The sequence below is a fragment of the Hordeum vulgare genome, chromosome 4H, assembly GCF_904849725.1.
Source record: "Hordeum vulgare subsp. vulgare chromosome 4H, MorexV3_pseudomolecules_assembly, whole genome shotgun sequence".
In the NCBI taxonomy this organism is placed as follows: Eukaryota; Viridiplantae; Streptophyta; class Magnoliopsida; order Poales; family Poaceae; genus Hordeum; species Hordeum vulgare.
In genome coordinates this window covers 171,830,255-171,850,316 of record NC_058521.1, presented here as the reverse complement: position 1 = coordinate 171,850,316, position 20,062 = coordinate 171,830,255, and positions in this window count along the sequence as shown.

Genomic DNA, 20,062 nt, shown 5'->3' with positions numbered 1-20,062 from the left:
AAAATGTATTACATCCAACAAGTTACTTTCTTGTTCCATCTCACTTGAAAACGAGGTCTTCAATCATCTTGCCCATGTGGTATGATTTGCATGTCTCAAGTTATTCAAAAATCCAGTGAGTCCAAACTATCAATCCGCATGGAGTTTCTTCATGAGTTTATACCAACATGCATGGTTTGCATGTCTCAAACGTTTCAAAAATTAGTGAGTACAAAGATCCATGAGCACGGAGCTTCTTCATGCATTTTATACCAATATGACTCAAGCAGCAGTGCCACAAGTAACTCGTACTATCATTACTACTTTGTATCTTTTGGCAACAATATTATGAACATGTGTATCACTACGATCGAGATTCAACAAACCATTCATTTTAGGTGCAAGACCATTGAAGGTATTAATCAAGTAAACAGAATAAGCATTATTCTCTTTACATGAATAACCGTATTGCCATAAACATAATCCAATCATGTTTATGCTCAACGCAAATACCAAATAACAATTATTTAGGTTTAACACTAATCTCGATGGTACAGGGAGCATGCGATGTTTCATCATATCAAGCTTGGAACCATTTCCAACACACATAATCACCTCGCTTTTAGCTAGTCTCCATTTATTCTGTAGCTTTTATTTCGAGTTACTAACACTTCAGCAACTGAACATGTATTCAATACCCTGGTGCTACTAGGAGTACTAGTAAAGTACACATCAATATCATGTATATCCAATATACCCCCTTTTGTTGACTTTCCCAACCTTCTCATCTACCGGGTATCTGGGGTAGTTCCTCTTCAGTGACCGTTCCCCTTATTACAGAAGCACTTAGTCTCGGGTTTGGGTTCAACCTTGGGTCTCTTCACTAGAGCAACAACTGGTTTGTCGTTTCATGAAGTGTCCCTTCTTGCCCTTGCCCTTCTTTGAAACTAGTGGTTTTACTAACCATCAACAATTGAAGCTCCTTTTTCGATTTCTACTTTCGCGGTGTAAAACATCGCGAATGGCTCAAGGATCATCATATCTATCCCTGATATTTTATAGTTCATCACGGAGCTTTAGAAGCTTGGTGGCAGTGACTTTAGATAACCATCACTATCTCATCTGGAAGATCAACTCCCGCTCGATTCAAGCGAGTTTACCACTCAGACAATCTGAGAACATATTCGGCGATTGAACCTTTCTCCCTTACTTTGTAGACAAAGAATATTGTCGGAGGTCTCATATCCCTCAACAAGGGCACGAGCATGAAATCCCAATTTCATCTCTTGGAACTTCTCGTATGTCCCGCGATGTTCGAAGCGCCTTTAGCGCCTCAATTCTAAGTCGTTTAAGCATTATGCACTGAACTATCGTGTAGTTATCAAAACATGTATGTCAGATGTTCGCAACATCCACATACGACGCTTGGGGTTCAGCACACCGAGCGGTGCATTAAGGACATAAGCCTTCTGCGCAGCAATGAGGACAATCCTCAATTAACGTACCCAGCAGGCATAATTGCTACTTCTATCTTTCAACTAAGTTTTCACTAGGAACATATCAAAAACCCGTAGAGCTATAGCGCAAGTTATAACATAATTTGCAAAGACCTTTTGACTATGTTCTTGATAAGTAATTTCATCTAATAAAATTATTCCATAAGAACTCCCACTCAGATCGACATCCCTCTAGTCATCCAAGTGTTACATGATCCACGTCGACTAGCCCGTGTCCGATCATCACATGAGACGGACTAGTCATCAATGGTGAGCATCTCCATGCTAATCGTATCAACCATACGACTCATGTTCGACCTTTCAGTCTCCCGTATTCGAGGCCATGTTTATGCATGCTAGTCTCATTGAGTCAACCTAAGTGTTTTTCGTGTGTAAACTAGCTTACACCCCTTATATGTGAACGTTGGAATCTATCACACCCGATCATTACGTGGTGCTTCGAGACAACGATCCTTTGCAACAGTGCACACTTAGGGGAATACATATCTTGAAATTTAAATGAGGCACCATCTTATCTTTGCTATCGTCGTTCTAAGCAATAAGATGAAAAACATGATAAACATCACATGCAATCATATAGTGACATGATATGGCCAATATCATCTTGCTCCATTGATCTCCATCTTCGGGGCACCATTATCATAATTGTCATTGGCATGACACCGTGATCTCCATCATTGTGTCTCCATGAAGTCGTCACGACAACTATAACTTCTACTACTATAGCTAACCGTTAGCGATAAAGTAAAGTAATCAACATGGCGTTGCATCTCATACAATAAATTAAGACAACTCCTATGGCTCCTGCCGGTTGTCATACTCATTGACATGCAAGTTGTGAATCCTATTACAAGAACATGATCAATCTCATACATCACATATGTAACATCACATCCTTTTGGCCATATCACATGACATAGCGTACCCTGCAAAAACAAGTTAGACATTCTCTAATTGTTGTTGCAAATTTTACATGGCTGGTTAGGGTTTCTAGCAAGAACGCTACTTACCTACATGACAACCACCACGTTGATATGCCAATGCTATATACCCTTGATAAGGACCCTCTTCATCGAATCTGATCCGACTAAAGTGGGAGAGACAGACACCCACTAGCCACCTTATGCATCAAGTGCATGCAGGTCGGTGGAACCAGTCTCACGTAAGAGTACGTGTAAAGTCGGTTCGGACCGCTTCATACCTGCCAAATCAAGATAAGACCAGTAACGGCACAATATTGACAAATTCAGCGCCCACAACTTTTGTGTTCTACTCGTGCATAGAATCTACGCATAGAACCTTGGCTCTGATAGCACTGTTGGGGACCGTAGTAAATTCAAAATTTCCTAAGCCATGCAAAGATCTATCTATGGAGAAACCAGCAACGAGAGAGGATATAGAGCATCTTCATACCTTTGAAGATCGCTAAGCGGAAGCATTGCTAGAACATGGTTGATGGAGTCGTACTCACAACGAGTCAGATCGCGGTAGATTCCGATCTATGCACCAATCGACGGTGCCTCTGCGTTCAACACACATACAACCCGGTGAAGTCTCCTCCTTCTTGATCCAGCAAGCAGAGAGGAGAAGTTGTGGGAGTGCTTCGACAACATGACGGCGTGGTGACGGTGGAGCTATGTGGTTCTCCGGTAGGGCTTCGCCAAGCGTTGCGGAGAAGGAAGAAGAGAGAGGTAGGGCTGCACCGTGGGAGAGAGATGAATTATTGTGTCTCAAAAATCCCAAAACCTCAAGTATATAAAGGGGGAAGGAGAGGGAAGGCTGCCTTGGCCCCTCCTCCAAGGAGGAGGAGTTTGGCCCAGCTAGGGAGGAGTCCACCTCCCACAAGGGAGGTGGATCCCTTCCTTTTCGAACTCCTTTTGCCTTATCTCCTTATCCCTAGCCGCATGGGCCTTTAGGGAAGGACTTGGCCAGCGCAATAAGGGCTGGTCCACCTCCTCTAATAGCCCATGAACTCCTTTGATAGTCACACCCCTCCCGGGGGTCCTCCGAGACCCTCCCGGTATTCCTGGTACACTACCGATGAGCACGAAACTTTTCCGGTGACCAAAACTGAACTTCCTATATATCAATCTTTACCTCCGGACCATTCCGGAGCTCCTCTTGATGTCCGGGATCTCATCCGGGACTCAAAACATCCTACGGTAACCACGTACACTATTTCCCTATAACCCTAGCGTCATCGAACCTTAAGTGTGTAGACCGTACGGGTTCGGGAGACATTTAGTCATGACCAAGACATCTCTCCGGCCAATAACCAACCATGGGGTATGGATATCCATGTTGTTCCCCACATGTTCCACGATGATCTCATCGAATGAACCACGATGTCAAGGACTCAATCAACCCGTATGCAATTCCCTTTGTCTACCGGTATGATACTTGCCAGAGATTTGATTATCGGTATCCCCATACCTTGTTCAATCTCGTTACCCGCAAGTATCTTTACTTGTTCTGTAACACATCATCCCGTGGCTAACTCCTTAGTCACACTGATCTCAATATGATGATTGATTACCGAGTGGGCCCAGAGATACCTCTCAGTCACATGGAGTGACAAATCCAGTCTCGATTAGTACAACCCAACAGACACTTTCGGAGATACCCGCAGTGCACCTTTATAATCACCCAATTACGTTGTGACGTTTGATACACCCAAAGAACTCCTACGGTATCTGGGAGTTGCACAATATCATGGTCTAAGGAAACGATACTTGACATTAGAAAAGCTTTAGCAGACGAATAACACGATCTTGTGCTATGCTTAGGATTGGGTCTTGTCCATCACATCATTCCCCAATGATGTGATCCCGTCCATGATTAGGAAACCATGATCATCTATTGATCAACAAGCTAGCCAACTAGAGGCTCACTACGGACACATTGTCATCTATATATTCACACATGTATTATGATTCCCGGTTAATACAATTGTAGCATGAATAATAGACAATTATCATGAACAAGGAAATATAATAATAACCAATTTATTATTGCCTCTAGGTCATAGTTCCAACAATTATCACTACTTCTAGTCAAAATGCAATATTGCCATGTGCTAGTCCTCGTAATTAATTTACTCATAATGTTGCTACATCTTGTGATGAATTCCTTTCCATGCCTTGTTGGTCTAAAAATGATGCTTATACTTCCTCTAGTACTTGTGTTGATACTAACCATGTAGAGGAAATCGAAGATCTCAAGGCCCAAGTCACTTCATGAAAGAAAGACTTGGAAAAGAGTCATGAAGGCATGCACACACTCAACAATACCTTGTGTGTGCACAAATCCCCAAATGACAAAGGTGGACTTGGATGCACACTCCAAGAAGAAGAAGAAGTCCAAAAGCTTCAAGAAGAAGGGCCAAGAACAAGTCAAGAATTCGGCCAAGGTTGTTTGCTCCAAGTGCAAAATTGAAGGCCACCATGTTAGATATTGCCCATTAAAGAAGAAGCCCCAAAGTCACAGGCAACAAGGGAAGTAGACAAAACTTCTGTTGGGGAATGTTGCATGGGAAAGACATATTTTCCTACGCACACATAAGATCTATCCATGGTGATGACCATCTATGAGAGGAGAGATCGGATCCACATACCCTTGTAGATTGCTAACTGGGAAGCATTAAGAAATGCGGTTGATGTAGTCGAACATCTTCGCGATCCAAATCACAAGCCGTCCTGCGATCCAATCACGACTGGCGCCAGACGGACGGCACCTCCGCGTTCAACACACGAATAGCTCAATGACAATCTCCATCTTATTGATCCAGCAAGAGTGATGAGCAGATAGCTGAATTCTCTGGCAGCACGAAGGCGTGACAGTGATGACGGTGGAGCTACTCCGGCAGGGATTCGCCGTGCCGTACCGAAATAACTACGGGGTGTCACAAAGTGGTGGAGGGACAAAGGGATGCGCCGTGCCTTGTGGTTCAAAAATCATCTCTACCCTCCATTATATATAGGAAGGGAGGGAGGGTGGCGCCCTTGGAACTTTCCCTAGGGTTCGAACGGCGCAAGAAGGAGGGAGGAGTCCACCTCCAAATCGGTTTGGTGGAGGAGGAGTCCTTCTCCTAGTCGGTTTGGCCCACCTCTCACTCTTTCTCCACTTTGGCTAAATAGGCCCACTTGGGCTGTCCTCCCAACCCACCAGGGACTGATGCGCCACCCTTGGGCATGTTTAGTCCCCTTCCGGGAGGGTGGCCCCTCCCAGTGGAACCCCGAAACCCATTCATCACTCCCGGTACTTTATCACTAATGCCCAAAATCCTTCTGGAGGCCAAATGGATACTTCCTACATATATCAATCTTCATCTCCGGACCATTCTGGAACTCCTCATGACATCCGGGATCTCATCCTGGACTCCAAACAACATTTGGTTACGAACATCCATAATTCAACTATACAAAAATGTCACCGAACCTTAAGTTTGCATACCCTGTGGGTTCGAGAACTATGTAGACATGACCGAGACACTCTCTGGTCAACATCCAATAGTGGCACCTGGATGTCCATATTGGATCCTACATATTCTACGAAGATCTTAATCGATTGAACCTCTATGTCAAGGATTCATTTAATCCCGTATAACATTCCCTTTGTCCTTTGGTATGTTACTTGCGCGAGATTCGATCGTCGGTATCTCTATACCTATTTGAATCTCATTTCCTGCAAGTCTCTCTACTCATTCCGCAATAGAAAATCCCATGGCTAACTCCTTAGTCACGTTGCTTGCAAGGCCTGTTGTGATGTTGTATTACCGAGTGGGCCCCGAGATACCTATCCGTCATACGGAGTGAAAATCCCAGTCTTGATCCATGCTAACTGAACGGACACCTTCGGAGATACCTGTAGAGCAGCTTTATAGTCACCCAATTACGTTACGACATTTGATACACACAAGGTATTCTTCTCGTTTACATGATCTCATGGTCATAGGAACATATACTTGACATGTAGAAAACAATAAGAATAAAATGACACAATCACATGCTACGTTCATAGTTTGGTTCTTCTCCATCACATCATTCTCCTAATGAAGTGATCCTGCTATCAAGTGACAACACTTGTCTATGGCTAGGAAACCTTAACCATATTTTATCAACGAGCTAGTCAACTAGAGGCTTACTAGGGGCAGTGTGTTGTCTATGTATCCACACATGTATCTGGGTTTCCATTTAATACAATTCTAGCATGTAAATAAACGATTATCTTGAACAAGGAAATATAATAATAACTATTTTATTAAATCCTCTAGGGCATATTTCCAACAGTCTCCCACTTGCACTGGAGTCAATAATCTAGCTAACATAACTATATGATTTACAATGTATTGAATCTAAGACCCATACAGTTTCGGTGTTGATAATGTTTTGCCCATGGAATAGACTTAGTCAACGAGTATGCAACATTCAGATCTATATCCACTTTGCAAATATTTATTGCCTCCTCTTTGATGTAATCGCGGATGGCATTGAAGCGTTGCTTTATCTATCTGGTCCTCTTGGGGAACCTTCGTTCCTTGACTAGAGGAATGGCACCAGTGTTGTCACAGAACATCTTCATTGGATCTGGTGCACTCGGCACAACTCCAAGATCTCATGAACTGCTTCATCCAGACACCTTCTTTAGCCGCCTCTAAGGCAGCTATGTACTCTGCTTCGCATGTAGAATCTGCTAGTACGCTCTGCTTGGAACTGCACCAACTTACAACACCCCATTAACAAATATACCTCTATGGTTTGTGACTTAGAGTCATCCGAATCAGTGTCAAAGCTTGCATCGACGTAACACTTTATGATGAGCTCTTTGTCACCTCAACAAACGAGAAACATTTCCTTAGTCCTTTTCAGATACTTCAGAATATTGTTGATCACTGTCCAGTGCTCCATTCCTGGATTACTTTGAAACCTCCATACTTATGGCAAGGCTGACATCAGGTCTTGTGCACAACATTGCATACGTGATAGACCCTATGGCTAAAGCATAGGGGATGACACTCATCTTTTCTCTATCTTCTACCGTCAATGGGCATGGAGTCTTAGTCAACTTTATACCTTGTGACACACGCACGGACCCCTTCTTGGATTGTTCCATTTTGAACTTCTTCAAAACTTTATCAAGGTATGTGCTGTGCGAAAGTCCTATGAAGCGGCTTGATCTATCTCTATAGATCTTGATGCCCAATATGTAAGCAGCTTCTCCCTGGTCCTTCATCGAAAAACTTTTATTCGAATAATCCTTTACGCTTCCCAAAAGTTCTATATAATTTCCAATCAGCAATATGTCATCCACATATAATATTAGAAATGATATCGAGCTCCCACATATAAATACAAGCTTCTCTACATACTTGTATAAACCCAAATGCTTCGTTGGATTTTTCATACTTTGTCAGCATTCTATAGATCTACAAAACCTTCTTGTTGCATCGTATACAACTCTTCCTTAAGGAAGACGTGAAGGAACACTGTTTTGACATCCATCTATCAAATTTCATAATAGAAAAATGCAGCTATTGCTAACATGATTCTGATGGACTTAAGCATCGCTACGGGTGCGGAAGTCTCATCGTAGCCAACTCCTTGAACTTGTGAAAAACCCTTTGCCACAAGTCAAGCTTTATAGACGGTGACATTACCGTCCGCGTCCGTCTTCTTCTTAAAGATCAATTTATTCCGAATAGCCTTTCTTCCTTCAAGTAATACTTCCAATGTCCATACTTTGTGTTCATACATGGATCCTATCTCGGATTTCATAGCCTCGAACCATTTATTGGAATACGGGCCCACCATTGCTTCTCCATAGCTCGTAGGCTCATCGTTGTCTAACAACATGATTGTTAAGATAGGATTGTCGTACCACTCAGGAGCAGTACGTGCCCTTGTTGACCTACGAGGTCTGACAATAACTTGAACTGAAGTTTCATGATCATCATCATTAGCTTCCTCTTCAACTATCGTAGGTTCCACAGAAACATATTTCTGTGCTGCGCTACTCTCTGGTTGAAGTAGAGGTTCTATAACCTCATCAAGTTCTATCTTCCTCCCAGTCAATTATTTTGAGAGAAACTCTTTCTCAAGAAATGCTACCATCATCCTAAGAAAAATAAGGTGCATAAAACGATTAGCATCACCATGCAAATCATTAGTGACATGATATGTCCATGAACTTGTGCTTTTGATCTCCATCTTGAAAGCACTGGCATGGTCTCCATCATCATCAACGACCTACCATGATCTCCATCATTGTGCTGCCATCGAGCTTGTCGCGCTAATTATCCTGTTGCAACTAAAGCTACTGAACTAGCGATAAAGCAAAGCATCACAAAGCGCAAAATAATTAAAGACAACCCTATGGCTTCTGCCGGTTATCGTAGCATCGACATGGAAGTCGATATTTAACTATTACAACATGATCATCTCATACATTAAATATATCATATGATTTCTTTGTCCATATTATATCACATCATACCCTGCAACAACAAGTTAGACGTCCTCTCATTTGTTGTTGCATGTTTTACGTGGCCGATATCGGTATATAGCATGATCGTATCTTACTTACACAAAACCACAACGGTGATATTCGAGTTGCTATTTAACCTTCTCCAAGGACCGACTCTATCAAATCCGATTCAACTAAAGTAGGGGAAACAAACACCCGCGAGGCATATTTATGCAAAAAGTTGCATGTTAGTCTGTGGAACCGGTCTCTCGTAAGTGTACGAGTAATGTTGGTCCGGGCCACTTCATCCAACAGTACAGCCGAATCAACAAAAGGCTTAGTAGGGAAGCAATCTGAATATCAACACCCACAAACTCCATTCTGTTCTAATCGATATGTCATCTATGCATAGACCTAGCTCAGGATGCCACTGTTGGGGAACGTTGCATGGGAAACAAAAATTTTCCTATGCACACATAAGATCTATCCATGGTGATGACCATCTATGAGAGGAGAGGTCGGATCCACATACCCTTGTAGATCACTAAGCGGGAGGCATTAAGAAACGCGGTTGATGGAGTCGGACGTCTTAGTGTTCCAAATTGCAAGTCGTCCCGCGATCCAATCACGATCTAGCGACGAATGGACGACACCTCCGTGTTCGCCACACGTACAGCTCGATGATGATATCGACCTTGTTGATCCAGCAAGAGAGATGATGAGGTATCTGAGTTCTCCGGCAGCACGACGGCGTGACGATGATGATGGTGGAGCTACTCCGGCAAGGCGTCGTTGTGGCGTACAAAAATATAGGAGGGGAGGGAAGGGTGGCGCCTTGGGACTTTCCCTACGGTTCGGCCGGTGCAAGGAGGAGGGGGAGTCCTCCAAATCGGTTTGGTGGAGGAGGAGTCCTCCTCCTAGTCGGTTTGGCCCACCTCTCTCTCTTTCTCCACTTCAGCCGAATAGGACAACTTGGGCTGGCCGCCCAGCCCGCCACGAGCTGGTGCGCCACCCTTGGGACTGTTTGGTCTCCTTTCGGGTGGATGGACCCTCCCGGCGGAACCCCGGAACCCATTCGTCGCTCCTAGTACTTTATCGGTAATGCCCGAAATCCTTCCGGAAGCCAAATGGATACTTCTTATATATCAATCGTCATCTTCGGACCATTCCGGAACTCCTCGTGACGTCGGGTTTATCATCCGGGACTCTGAAAAACATTCGGTTACCAACATCCATAATTCAACTATACCGAAACATCACCAATCCTTAAGTTTTCTGACCGTGCGGGTTCGAGAACTATGTAGACATGACCGAGATACTTGTGATAGTGTGGCTTATTAGGGATGATACACTACTCATATCAATAAGGAATTCCTTCTTTTCCTTGAGCCCATTCGAACAGAACTCCCAGGGTAAGCATGCTCGACTTGGAGTAGTTCTAGGATGGGTGACCGATCAGGAAGTTGATCCCGGGTGCGCATGAGTGAGGACAAAGTGTGCAGAAAAGACTAGTTTTGATATCGGCCAGGAGTAACGACCACTGGCGGGTGTGTCCTGGTTGTTACAAGTTGGTATCAGAGCCGACCCTCGCGGTTACACGGATGTTTGCGGACAGGTGTGCGGTCATGTTGTTCACGATGTTTGTGACCCATGGTGGAACCTGTGGCCTAATGAGGACATCGGTTCCTCTAAGTGATTGTGTATGTGATAGCTTGGCTTATTACGGATGATAGACTACTCATATCAATAAGGAATTCCTTCTTTTCCGGGAGCCCATTCGAACAGAACTCCCAGGTTAAGCATGCTCACCTTGCAGTAGTTCTAGGATGTGTGACCGATCGGGAAGTTGATCCAGTAATCACCGCCGGCGAGTTTGTCCGGGGCGTTACAACACTCTCCGGTCAATATCCAATAGCGGGACATGTATGTCCATATTGGATCCTACATATTCTATGAAGATCTTAATTGGTGGAATCTCTATGTTAAGGATTCAGTTAATCTCGTATAACATTCCCTTTGTCCTTCGGTGTGTTACTTGCCCGAGATTCGATCGTTGGTATCTCTATACCTATTTGAATCTCATTACCTGCAAGTCTCTTTACTCATTCCGTAATACAAAATTACGTGGCTAACTCTTAAGTCACATTGCATGCAAGGCTTGTGGTGATGTTGTATTACCGAGTGGGCCCCGAGATACCTCTCCGTCATACGGAGTAACAAATCCGAGCCATGATCCATGCTAACTCAACGGACACCTTCGGAGACACCTATAGAGCACATTTATAGTCACCCAATTATGTTGCGACGTTTGATACACACAAGGTATTCTTTTAGTGTTAGTGTTTTACATGATCTCATGGTCATAGGAACATATACTTGACATGTAGAAAACAATAGCAATAAAATGACACGATCACATGCTACGTTCATAGTTTGGGTCTTGTCCATCACATCTCCTAATGATGTGATCCTGTTATCAAGTGACAACACTTGTCTATGGCTAGAAAACCTTAACCATCTTTGATCAACGAGCTAGTCAACTAGAGGCTTACTAGGGATAGTGTGTTGTCTATGTATCCAGACATGTATCTGAGTTTCCATTCAATACAATTCTAGCATGGATAATAAACGATTATCTTTAACAAGGAAATATTACAATAACTATTTTATTATTGCCTCTAGGGTATATTTTCACCAACTTCAATCACATACTCAACTACAAGTTGAAGAAAGGCCTCTTCCCAAGAAGACCTAAGCCAACACTCTTGAAGTTCACAAATCAATTGGGGAGAAAGTATAGGGTAGATGTTGGTACTTATGTCGCGAGAAGGGTCACTTTGCTTCTTCTTGCACGAGAGGTAACTTATCCAACCCAATTTTTATTGATGATATCTATTCTCTTGGCAAGGATAAGGTTGTCAATGTGTTTGCCAAGTTTGTTGGTACTCAAAGTGGTGTCAAGAAAAGTACAATTTGGGTTGCCAACCCTATTGTGACTAACCTCTTAGGACCCAACTTGGTTGGGGACCCACAATCTGAAACTTGATCAATAGGTCATGTTGGAGGGCATTGGAGACTTTGCTAAATTATGAAGAATTAAGGGATCTTCATCATTCGTATTATCTCAAGCCAAGTCATTTGGATTATCGAGTTTCTATGTTATATCCAATGTGCCTCCTTACGGTAACTTGTACTTAAATTGGTTACATTGTTAGTTACTTGCCCCTTTGCATGTTGTGGTTTTGTACCTTGCATGTGCTTGTATATGTTATGCTTCCAACTTTATTATCTTGAGTAATCAAGTATGTGTATATTGGTTTGCACATCATGTACATGTGAGTCTTGTGTTGAGCCTTTTTGCACTACTTGTATCTTTGTTGGCTCTCTTGAGAGATTAATGGATTATCCCAGTGCGGGGGAGTGATGTGCTTTCCGCACCTCACAATCCTATAAATGTGTATACATTAGGAATACCACTTAGTATTGATATTTCAAGATTATTTGTCTCTATGTGGTATGTCTTACTAATGAGAAATTCAAATTCTATGTGGTCCATTAATTATTTCTTGGTGGTTTTCATTTGCCAATTCTTATTAAATGTTGGGATATCACATTATGGGGGAGTAATATGCTATGTGCAAATTACAAGCCAAGAAAATGTGTACATTTGAGATATTGTCACTTAGTGTTGATATTGTAAATTATCTTGTTCCTAGGTGGCATGTTAGCTCTACAAGTGTCATTTGTTTGTGTTTTTGGTGTAAATATGATGTTGGATATATTTTCAATCTACCAATGGTAATTATTTCCCAATATTTCTTCTCCATTGACAATTGGTATTCCCTTCATGTGGTAGAAATTTCTAATCATCTTTACATTGAATTTAGTGTATTGCTTGTCTTCCTTGCCTCTTGTGGATATTTTTAAACATGTCTAGTGTTTCTATAGATATAGAGAAAGTGATGATCCCATCTTGTGCATTTTGTATTTAAATGCAAATTCTATATAATGCGCATCTCTTGGGGGAGCTGTCCTACCTTCTCTAGGACATTCTCTTTACACGTTTGTCATAAAATCTTGTGATCCCCATCGAGCGTGCGTTGGTGGGAGGCAAGTATTTCAATTTATGGTGCTTTGTGCATCATGAAAATTTGTCGAGGGATTGGTTTGTTTGGAACACAGCTCTCTTTTGGCAACTTGTTACCTCTTGTTTGTTTTCCTTCAGTTCTTATCTTGTTTCCTTTTATTTGGAATGTGTCCTTGATACCTTGCATTTTGGTGTATCCTTGATGTATCCTTCAATTCTTTGCATTCCTTGATGTATCCTTTAATTGGTATCTTTCAAGTGATAATTTTTTTTGTTTGGTATTATATTCTCACTTGATACCTTGCATTTTGGTGTGTTATCAAATATGTTTTGATTTGATTTTCGAAAGCCTTGAGCATGCATACTTTCTATATGTACCTTCTTTGGCATGTTTTCTTTCTTTGACCCGATATATAGGAAAACTCCACCTAGTCATAAATTGTCTAAAGTGTGCATGAAATTCAATTTCATATCTATATGCACGTATTTGTGTGGAGTTTGTCCTATGTGTTGTTGGTTTTCTGACTCTTTGGTCCCAATGAGTTGGGCACCATTTTGTTTGTGTTGTTGTTCTAGGAACAATTAGATATCCATTGGATGCTCGGCGCACCTACAAGGAATGTCTTGACACCATGGACTTATTGGAGCCAAGCTAGGATGATCGATGAACCATTATCTACTACATCAATCCATATGCTATCCCGGTAACAAGTATCTACTTCATGCATACATTTCTTGTATTCAACCTTTTGTGGGTTGCATCATGGCATGAATTTCTTGATTCGTTCTTGTGGTACTTGTTTCCTTTCTCAAATCATCCCAACAGTGATGTCTTATTGCTAGTTGTGATGTCTTTGATGTTCGTAAGTTGGAAGTTCATTAATTCACAATAAGGAAATATTAGGCCATGTGCTATGTTTCCAAGCAAAGATCTTATTTGTATATTTATGACTTCCTTTTGGATATCTAGTTTGTTCCTTCTTGTAACAATTTCGTGTGTACATACTTCTTTGTGGATATATATCATCACGATTGTCTCCTACCTTAGAATCTTTTACACATGAGAGAAGTTACATCTCTAATTGATATCGTCTTTGCTTTCACGTCCACCGTTGCATTTTGTTTTTCAGTTTATGGTGGTTTTGAAAGGATTTGTTTTGAGTGCAGATCTTATATCCTTGCATCTTGATGCACTCTTTGGTGGGTTTGTGTCGGGACCCCGATCCTAAGCCATAGGAATCCAGCCTGTAACACATCGCATCTCTTTGTGGTCTCACGCACGGTTAACTCCACGGCTGCAGCCTTACCTTAGCCGGGACCGTTTGCGTCTTTTGACTCACGTATGTGATAGTGTCGCTAGCAATCCAATGTCAAAGAACCCGGATCGACATGTCTAGTCATAATCCAAAGTGGCAGTACCGCACAAGGACATGCATACATGGCCCAACAAAGCAGGTGTCGGTCATCAGCGAATGTAGACGAGTCGTAGCAGGCTACAAGGACTCCATTACATCGCGTGACATTTCCCCAAAGGGGACAGACACAGCAGCTAAGAAGGACACATGCCGGTCAACCAATGTGTCCGGAGCAGTAGCGAACTACCAAGGCTCGTTGGATCACAAAGGGGCATTTCCTTGTAAGGAGTGCTATTAAAGTTCATGACTAGGTAATCGAACCCCGTACATATCAAGTACGACACACGTACGCATGGCATACCGATATGTATAGATACATCGATGGCATCACAACATAACCATAAACATACAACCTTTATTTAAGAGGCTCGGAAGAGCCACACACATAATATTACACATTAAGGGTCTCACGACCCATAATAGCAGTCATACAAATACAAGCCAGCGGAAGAGTTATAAACTGTCTGGGTACAGACAGGGCAACTAGAAGGCACATGGCCTGACTATACTACAGAGCCGACGTAGGGCCAGATCGTAGCTGGGACACCAGCTACTCGTCGTCGTCGATGTCTACGAAGAACCCTCCATTAGGGTCATTAGCAACCTCTGCAACATTTATTAAGCAAACATGAGTACGAAGGTACTCAGCAAGACTTTAGGATGGCTACCTACTCATGCAAGGTATCAAAAGGTATTGTGGGGTTTCATGCGGGAAGCCAGCATTTGACTCGTGGCTAGACAACCTGCATTTTGAAATTAGTTTTGACAACTTGATTTCTCACACACGAGTCCACTAACACCACAACAATACACTATCGTGGAATCATTCCGTCTCCATACGGAAATGCCGTCCACGACGCTCACGCTTATCTTGACAATTTTATGAGTAGCCCTTGAAGTTATCTATGAAGAACATATGTCTCCAAGTAGTCCATATCCGCGGACGCGGCTGTTTGAATAGATCATAACCCTGCAGGGGTGTACATCGTCACACACGCTCTCGCCACTTATCGCTATGTGCACGTCATGCACCTCGGCAACCTTCAAGCGGAAGCCCAGCGAGGGAGTCGGCCACGACCGTTAACCACACTAGTACCTAGTCCAGGTTTATCGCCTATCTGAGAGTAACCCGTATGGAAGTCCGGCCGAGGTTTCCGCCACGGCCTCAAACGATGTGCGCAGGGTTCCCAAGCCCACCATCCGGGTGCCACTTGGTACACCGTGCCACTACCTACCGCATCACGGCCCACCTCTCAGGTCAGCACCATGCACGGCCTCCAGCATTACTATAAACACAAGAAACTACTTGCAACTCCTGGACCGGGTACTACGCGATTAATAGGCCGAGCGGGGTCATATTTCAGGGCCCAGCATGTGGTAGTATCTAGTCTTGGAATACATACACGGAACTCAGTTCCTAAGGATGGTTCCAATGAAACAACCCGCCATGTACTCCTACACAGCCTTTCACCGGTACCTTTACCAACTCAAGTTCAACACACAACCTTTGCCTACCGAACACATTCCACATTTCTGTTCATCTCCCAGATGACAGACCATACACAACTCTAAGCATAGCATCCATAGCAAGATAAGGCACATCATAGCTCAAACAACTACCAGGTATGCTAGGTTGCAAGGTTTGGCTATTTACAGTGACAAGGTTAAGTCATGCAAAGGAAGTGGGTTCAACTATAGTGGCAAAAGCAGTTGAAGCATTTGATCTTAAATGCATTAAATAGGTGCAGGAGCAAGAACATGGGAATTATCGGGATGATCAAAAGGGTTGCTTGCCTTGTTGCTCAGAGGAGGAACGATATCCGTCAGACGGATATTCGGTGGAATCCGGGGGTGCGGAGCCTACCGAAATGAATGGCAACATTCAATAGCAATCATATGCACTCAAAATGATGCATGAGCATGGCATGAGAATGCAAGGTGATAAGTTATTATTTTCAACATGTATTAGGTTTAGAGTTGATTTGAATCACATTCGAATAGCAATTCAAACGGGGTATTCTCGGATACCGGTTTAATTGATTCGACCTGATGCTCAGATCAACGTGATGTTAACATGCATGAAATGTCATGTTATGGTACTGATTTGTAATTAGGACAGTGGTGAACATTGTATATATAATGAAATTTGAATACTTTTGAAAATTCCATTTAAAAAGTGATTATAAGAATTGTATTATTCCTTATTCCACAATTTAGGGTTCTGTAACTTTTTTAAACATGGTTGAAAATAGCATAATCAGAATCCTTGAATTTTTCTGATACTTTTTCATATATAAATTATTTTCATTGGAGTTACAGATTAATTTCTATGATTTTTTACAATTTTTAGCAATTTCCTGAATTAGTTTTATACTGGAAATTCTATTTATTGCATCAGACTGACGTCAGCAGGTCAGCCGACCTGTTCAGGTCAAACCTGACAGGGGGGCCCCACTGGTCAGCCTCTCTGGGACTAATCCCGCGCTGACCAGCCCTAACTGAGGTTTGACTTGGCCTTGGGCCCACTTGTCAGCGAGTGATTAGGTGCTGAGCTGCTGGGTTAGCTTTGCCACGTCGACATCCACCGGCGGCGAGGTCATCCTCGCCGGCGGGGAGCCTCCGGCGACCACCAGCACGGCGGAGGGGCTCGGAAACGGCGCACAGGGGGCCAAATGCTGCGCGGAGAGCACCAGAGGAATGGCACGTCTCCCGCAGCTTCATTTCTGCACTTAGCCGGGGCTGATCTGGCCGGAGATGACGCCGGCGACGAGCTTGGCGGCGGCCAAGGCTCGGGCGTCATCGGGGTCTTTGAATCAGAGGGATCTACGCTCGGTTCCTAGCTGCTACAACATCTACGCGTCGACCTGGAGCTGCTGGTGCCCTCGGAAGGACGAGCTGATCATCGGAGGGCCACCGGCGACGAGCGGCAGTGGTGGTCCTCGTCGGGCTCCGGTGAAACTAGAGCTAGAGGAGGGGATCGACGGGAAAAACTTAGGGGAAACGACCGCATGCTCACGGGGAGTGTAGAGCAGAGCTTAGACGGCTGGGGAAGGCCTGGGGGCGACGAATCGACGGGAGAGGTCCGGCGGCCGGAGGTGGAAGACGACGGCGTTGCGGGCGTTGCAGGGCTCGAGGAAGCTTCGGCTTCTGCAGAGATGACCAGGGCGACGAGGCGGAGCTAATGGCGTGCTCTGGGAGGGAATCCTATGGGTAGGGGCACGGGCAGCTCGAGCTCGAGCTCGGCTCTAATGGCGGCAGCAAGGAGGAGGAGGAGATCCGGGAGGAGGAAGAGAACCGAGGCGGGGAATGGATAGGGGAGGCCCTGGGGAGCTTATCCCCGTCGTCGCCAGTATGAGGCGGCGGCCAGGCAGGCACGCAGGTGCGTGGCCGCGCCAGAGGGGGCGGCGACCACCTCCTGCTGCCTACTGGCGCGAGGGAGGGGACGAGCCAGGGATGGGCCGGGCCATGCTTAGGCGACAGGTAAGGTTTTTCCATTTTTTTTCTGTTTTTGTTTTTCTGTTTTGCTAATTATTGTTTTGCTAATTAATTCAGCTCCAAAACAATAAGTAAAACTATTTTAGACCTCCTAAAATATTTGTTATAATATCCCCAACCATTTCCAAGGTTTTCAACATTTTTGGAAATTTGTAGTTTCTGATTTCAAATTTAAAACTTGAAACCAGTAGCCTTTTTCATTTATTCAAAAAGCTTAAAGTGTCAAGAAAATAGTTTTCTCCAATGCTCATTTACTTTCATGATTTATCAGAAAGTTTGAACATTTGTTGAGGCCATTTTGGGTTCATTGATTTTGAACTAGTTTGAGATTTCCTTTAATTGAAATGGTGGCTAGGGTTTTGAGTTTTTCCTTTGCCACTCTGTTGTTTTTGTTGAAACTTCTTAGATGCTAATGCAAAGAAGACATGAGCACAATGCTATCTTGCTTAAGGGTTAGGGATGTGACAGTTTGTCACAACATTGGTTCTTAATTTGTTTATTAGTAAGCTTGCGAACCCATTGCTAGTAGTGTGTGTGGGAAGGATATGTCTTGCACTTTGTTTCTCATTTCATCAAGACTATGTTGATGAGTAACGCTCGTTCTTAGCTTAGTCTTCTCAAGTGCTTTGCCATGACTCACACACATCATTTTGGTTGAGCCTATTCTTAAATTCCCTCTTTTATATATTACTCAACCATATGTTTCGTGGAAGTGATATGCTTGTTGTCTTATCTACTTGCTTGCACTTATTATGTGTTTTTATTAATTTTGGGGGGCATCGATTCTATTTTGTGCACTTCTCGGAAATACAAAAAAATTCCTAATTGTGTACAAATCATGGGGAGCTTCACTAGTTTTGATAAAACACTCGATTGCCCATATCATAATGTCTTTTATTCATGTGGTTCGAAGGACCATGTGATTGCCTTTTCCTTTTGGTCTCTTTTGATTTCTTGCTTCTCTCTTGTGTATGTCTTTGTGCCATATAATCCTTTTTGCAATATTTGGGTCCTCTATATAGTTCATTTTCCTCCAACTACTTATCATTGTATATGTGTATTTCTTTGCACTCGTTTGTTGAGAAGTACACAGTTTTTGGAGGAACACCTATCATAGTTGCTCTCTAAGCTTTTCGTCCATTTTGGCAATCGATGCAATTGGGGGAGAAGTTTAGATAGTTTCATTTGGAGATGTTAAATAGTTTTTCTTTTGTTGCTAAATAATTTGCATCTCATACCCAAGCATTATTGCTTTGCATGTGTGTGCTTGGTTATGTTGATGTCCTTATATAAACTCTCTTGAAAGTGATTGTCATCAATTACCAAAATGGGGGAGATTGTTAGAGTATATTTCTCCATATGTGGTTTTGGTAATTGATGACAATCCCTATGGACTAATGGTTGTCTTAAGTTATATTTGTAGGATTTTTCCATAGGCACTTATTGAAGTCCATCTATTGGTTTTAAGGAGTTTATATCATGACCAAGGTGGTATTCAAGGTTTTATCGAAAGATTGGTCATAAACACACAATATTGATTAAGACTAAGTCAAAGAGTAAATCAAGTTCATCAACACACAAAGCATACAAGATGTACCAACAAGGATCAAGTGATCCCATGGTATGGCAAGCATTGTCCATTACGCTTTGTGTACTAACCCATGGTCTTCATGAGAGATCTATGTACGGTTAGGTGTGTTTCCATGGGTTTTCGTCAAGAGGAAGATCTCGTTTAACCCAAGGAAGATTGCGGTGTGCAAGTTCAAGTGGAGCATCACGAAGATATCATGCTTGAAGCTTGTAGTCCATTGTGGTGGCAATGGACTTGTGAAGATGTGTTGAAGAGTGGCTCGCCCATAGTGGAGTATGGGAGAGCAATTTACATGTCTTCATCAAGCCAACACAATCAAGAAAGGTGGTCAATCTTGCGGAAGTTAAGAACATCATCATCTAGGTCGAGTGGAGTAGGTTCAAAGTAAAGGTTTCTCCTTGATAGGGTTTTCTATTTTAGGATAGATTGCCATACTGTGAAGGGGGAGGGGCTCTCAAGTGAGTAGCTTGATCGTATCATTCGTTGAGATCTCAAACCATTTGAACCGTTGCATCAT